Source organism: Mastomys coucha, unplaced genomic scaffold (genome assembly GCF_008632895.1).
Source record: "Mastomys coucha isolate ucsf_1 unplaced genomic scaffold, UCSF_Mcou_1 pScaffold7, whole genome shotgun sequence".
Taxonomy (NCBI): Eukaryota; Metazoa; Chordata; class Mammalia; order Rodentia; family Muridae; genus Mastomys; species Mastomys coucha.
In genome coordinates, this window is record NW_022196913.1 from 98317418 (window position 1) to 98323352 (window position 5935).

Sequence of the window (5935 nt, forward strand, 5' to 3'; positions counted from 1 at the left end):
CGGAGGAAAGGGTTTATTTGGCTTACTTCCACATTGCTGTTGATCACCAGAGGAAGTCAGGACTCAAGCAGGTCAGGAAGCAGGAGCTGATGCAGAGGCCATGGAGGGATGTTCCTTACTGGCTTGCCCTCCTTGGCTTGCTCAGCCTGCTCTCTTATAGAGCTCAAGACCTCCAGCCCAGGGATGGCACCACCCACAAGGGACCTTACCCCCTTGATCGCTAATTGAGAAAATGCCCCACAGCTGGTCCTCATGGAGCCACTTCCCCAACTGAAGCTCCCTTCTGTGATAACTCCAGCCTGTGTCAAGTTGACATACAAAACTAGCCAGGACACCATCTTAGAAAATAGCCGGTTCTGGATACCAGAACTGGTGTGGCTGATGCTAAAATCTCAACCTGTCTAAGACTCTCCTTTTAACCTTCCCAACCTGTCCTGTTGATGAGTCTCTAGCAAATCTCATTTAATGTGTGCTCATGTGTAAGGATGTCAGTTATGAGAATTTGGCCTGTGGCATTAGACTCAAAGCCACCCATGTCACATAGCCATAGCAAGTTATATTAAGGAAGAAAGTTTATATCCTGGAATCATATACCTTCCATTATTTTTAAAAGTTTCTCCTCCTCCTCTTCCTCCTCCTCCTCTTCCTCCTCCTCCTCCTTCTTCGTTGTGTGTGTGTGTGTGTGTGTGTGTGTGTGTGTGCGTGTGCACATATACACCACATCTGTTTGGAGTATAGAAGACAACTTTGTGGAGTTACTTTTCTACTTTCACCTCTACATTGGTTCTGGGGATCAATTTCAGGTTGACAGACTTGGCAGCAAGCATCTTTAATTATTGAACCACCTTTCTCCTGCTATACCTGGTTGTGAAATCAATGACATAGCTGTCTTGGACATCACTGCAGTAGATGACTGTTGACCTGTGTGGCCTGCTGTATACCAGTGACAACAGTTAAACCTTAAGGGAGCAGGGTAGTCCAGGTCACTGAGTGGCCTTTACAAACTCCTCTTAATATATGGGAAAGTCATAGATTGAAGCTAAGAAAGGAGTCCTAGGTTCTCAAGAGTATTCATGAGAGAATACTCTTTACTCTTCTTTTGCTTCTAGTTTCCCTTCCTCAGAGATAGTCATTGTTAATAATAAACATATATTACTATGCTGGGGAATTGAGCCTGCTATGTAGTTAGTAAATCTCATGGAGTCTTCAGTATATCATCCTATAGTTCAACCATCTATAAGTTTGTGTTAAAATCCTATTATTTGGCCTTTCTATACTAGTGCAGGTTATACAGACAAATTGATGATTTCATATTAATGATTTTATAGAATTTCTAATTTATACAAGTACATTTTGAGCCTTCTATTATACAGAATATGTTAATTTCCAGAGAATTATAAAGTAACTTTATAAAAGAAATAGTGTTAAGTTTTCTAGGCTTATTCAAGCACAGAGAATAATAAAGTAAATACTGAGAAATATAAAGAGTTAAGTTTTCTCAGCACTTAATGAATGAAACACAAAACAGTAAGAAAGAGTTAAGTTTCCTACAAGACTGGAGATCATTGGTCTTTTGGCCTGCATTTAATGCTGTGTCCCACTTCAACCCATTCTAAGGAGGGGAAGGCTCCCAGCATACTCTTATCCTAAAGACAGACTTCTATGGTGCACATTTTATAAGTTGGTTCTTATGTGTGGTGAGACAGAAGAATAGCTTTGATAAAAGTTGAGCATGCTTTGTGGGCTTAAACATGGACACAGACCCAGGACACATCTTCAGATGTATATCTAGTGTAGTCCTACTTTTATTTTTCATTACTAGGATGTGAGTTCAAGGTCTTGTGTATGACAACAAAGCCCTCTACCACTCTTATGCTTTGATTTCTTTTGTTTTGTTTTGTTTTGTTTTGAGACATAGACATGGTTTCTCTGTATAGCCCTGTCTGTCCTGGAACTCACTCTGAGGACCAGGCTGGCCTCGAACTCAGAAATCCACCTGCCTCTGCCTCCCAAGCACTAGGATTAAAGGTGTTCACTATCACCACCTGGCTTGATTTCTTTTTGAGACATGATCTCACTATAGTGTGCAGACTGACTTCAACTTTATTTACAGCATAGTCAGATGTTGAGCTTGTAATCTTTCCCCTTGGTTTCTTGAGTAAGTGGGATTATAGGCCATGAGTCACAAATCCTGGTGGAATTCCTTATAATGTATGGACTGTATAAGAGGCCGTGCTTTAAAGCTATGATTTTGGTTACTTCAACTTGTTTGAATTTCAGTTTTTCATCTTGAAAGAAAGAATACAGTTGTGTATAGCGCAGTGCATTCTGGGGGCAGAATAAAGAAGATAACAATGGCAAAGTATCTCATACACTTTTATGCAGACATAGTCCTTAGTACATCTAAACTTCCTTACATCTGCAGCAGGAGATGAACTTTGAGGCTGGGGGAGATGGTTATTTGGATTTTTGGTGCTGTGAGAATAAGTCAGGCAATACGAAAAAATAACCTCCATGTTCACACAACAGCTACTGCTAACAAATGTGCAGCCTCATGAGGGACATAAAATCAAAGCCTAGGCTAAGAAATGAGGTTCCCCAGCTAATACTAAAGGCATTGGCACCTCTTAGAGCAGCTCTGAGCAGGATCAGCTATTCTTCCTGACCAAGGCTAAGATGAGTGATGAGAATACATGTAAAGAGGGGAGAAGAATGAAGAGACGAAGCCTCACTGACATTTAGAAAACATGGTGACTTACATTGATCTAGCTGATAAACTATGTTCATTTAAATGTCATACTCATTCCATGAAGGTGGCAACATCAGTAACATTTCGTGGATGAGAAAACTAAGCTCATGGAATACTTAGTAGTACTAAAGAATCGTACAGATTGATAGTGTTTATAATTCACAGCATTTGAGAAAGATAGATATAGAGGATTATGTACTGTCTGAAAAGTCATGGCAAATGGCTTTAGAATAATGGTCTAATTTTAAGCTTCTTGCAGGCCTGTGTGGAGAAAGATTTATGAGCCTTCCAGACGAGGCTGCTCCGCATGTCTTTACACTGCATCAAACTTGGGCTCTGGAGAAGGGATGGTGAAGACGAAGGCAGATATTTACCATCTTAATCCTTTTATAGCTTCTCATTTTATAGAAAACCAATATTAAGAGTTACTATAGTTATTTTTTCTGGGGTCAACTATTCCCCAAACCTACTTTTAATCTTCAATTTACTGATTCTTAGGACAAGAAAACTTTCACAGTGGAAAATAACCAACCAACCTCTGAACTAAGAAAATAATAAAAGAAATATAGAAATATATTTGTTGGCATTGTGGGTCAAATAAAAATATAGCATAGAAGTATGAGTATTAAAATTTTTAAAAGTTATATAATCCTAACACATAAAGACGTTCAAACTTGTGCATGTATCAGTAACTATGGAAGATTTTCCAAGGAACTTCTAAGTCTCACCTATATAATTAAACAAACAAACAAACAAAAAAAAAAAACCCAAGACAAATCCTTGAGTCTGGAATGAAGTCTGAGACTCTCCATGTTCACAGGTGAAGGCTGCTCATTTTGAAGAGCCTGTTAGTAACTCTCCCTTGAACACCAACCTGACTCCCCTTAAAATGTAAGGAATTATTGAAACACACATATTTCAAAAGATCTGGGAGATTCTGCCTGTGACTCTCATGGGACTTGTTAATAAGAGTTTCTGAAAATTGGATCACCATTTATTTAATTAATGCTTGTTTTGGCAGCACATTTCCTAAAATTGGAACCACACAGAGAAGATTAGCAAGGCCCCTGTGCAAGGATGACATGGAGACCCTGCAAGTGATCCAGAAGTCTGGAAACCTTTTACACTGTTACTTGAAATGTAAAATGGTGCACTGCTGTGAAAACTAGTGTGTCTGTACACCCTGGGAAGCCAGAAGAGGGTCTCAGATTCCCTGAAGCTGCCATTACAGAGGGGTTTGAGCCACCTGATGTGGGTATTAGGACTGAATTCTACTCTTCTGTAGGAACAGTGAATACTCTTAACCAACTAGCCATCTGGCCCCCAAGTACTTTTATAAAGTGTTGGTGGCATTGAGGCTCTAATCTTGTCTGTGATGTGACCTGTGAATAAGGATTTTTGAAAGCTCCTCAGATGGTAGTCAGGGCTGTCAGGCATTGCTAGATCAGTGATTTGCACTTGTGGGAAGTTGAAAAATGTTTTTGATCATCATGTCAAACTTATATACGCCAAAGATCTTTTCCCTCTCATTACCTCTTGTATTAGTCAGGGTTTCTATTCCTGCACAAACATCATGACCAAGAAGCACATTGGGGAGGAAAGGGTTTATTGAGCTTACACTTCCCCATGGCTGTTGATCACCAGAGGAAGTCAGGACTGGAACTCAGGCAGGTCAGGAAGCAGGAGCTGATGCAGAGGCCATGGAGAGATGTTCCTTACTGGCGTGCTCCTCCTGGCTTGCTCAGCCTGCTCTCTCATAGAACCCAAGACCTCCAGCCCAGGGATGGCACCACCCACAAGGGGCCCTACCCCCTTGATCACTAATTGAGAAAATGCCCCACAGCTGGATCTCAAGGCACTTCCCCAACTGAAACTCCCTTCTCTGTGATAACTCCAGTCTGTGTCAAGTTGACACACAGAACCAACCAGTACACCTCTGGTGAGTCTGATTGACACTATCTCCTTACTAATTTGAGAATTATAGCATTAAGTGATTCTCAATGCCTTTCAAATAAAATACATGCATCTCTCAGTTTTATAAAGTTATGTTCATTATTGGCTCAATCCATGTGATATGGAATCCTTTTTGAGCCTGAGACATTCCTAACTTTGGTCATCCATCTGAGGTTTCCATTTGAGTGTTTTGGTCCTCAGATGAAACATGGCATTGTGTTTAACATTAAACTATTAAACTAAAGTTCTATCATTTTTTTGTGCATTAAGTTTGATAATACATGCATCAGTTACAGGATAATTTGAAGGACAAAGGGGTAAAGTTTCAATATAAATGACTTTGTGTGGCAGGATTAGCTCCTGTCAAGGGTGATTCACTCTGATTTTCCATAAAGTTTTGTTAAAGGTTAGGTGGACAATCCTGAGGAATTAGCTAGAGTTCAGGGCTTTGAAATGAGCCCCTCAAAGTCACTCATTGAGAGCCAGTTGAGTTTTTATGAGATCAGAAATTTGGCAGCAGAAAACAGAAGGACTTGCCAACCTAATGCTGTTTAATATTAACTAAACTTAATATAACTCAATATCTGTTTCTCAGACATTCCCAGGCAGAATACCAGAGAAGGAAAAAAAAACATGTTCACAACATATATATTTAAATTGTATAATCATGAGTTTATTCATAATTACATATTCATTTGATATAAAATGTTACCATATACTCTAGATTTCTGAATATTTCTAGAGTAACTGAAGAAAATGAATGGGTGCACCAAGTTACTATTGTCTGTGAAGTGAACCTACCTGGGAAAATCCACATGAGAAGATTCTGATGCTGATGTTTTTCAAGTCCAAATTCTTAGTTCCCTTAGAGAACTAAAATTGTGCTGTGTGACCAGCACAGTATGCATTCAGTAGTGGGAGTAATTAAAATTGGAAGAGAGTTTGTAAGGAGACATCCCGGAGGAGACGAGTTTACAACTGAGAAATATTTCCTGAGGTGGGCAGATACGAAGGTAGCCAGTAGCACTCAAAGGACAAGCAGCATCAGAACTTGGACATCTTCCTCTTTTGAGAAGATGCTCATATCTAATACCTGAAATGGAAATTGCACCATCCTTCCTTATCTGAGCAAGCATACACATATTAGGACAAGAAGCATTCAATTAGTACTACTAAGCTATTAAAAACAATAAATTTATGAAATTCTTAGGGAAATGGATGGATCTGGAGAAT

General features: G+C 39.5%; 1 non-coding gene across 1 annotated transcript; it reads left to right on the top strand.

Moving 5' to 3' along the window:
* Positions 1-3754: 3754 nt before the first annotated feature.
* On the top strand, positions 3755-3861 carry LOC116082850. The gene has a single exon (XR_004115478.1). It is a non-coding gene; the product is annotated as a U6 spliceosomal RNA (small nuclear RNA).
* Positions 3862-5935: the final 2074 nt, after the last annotated feature.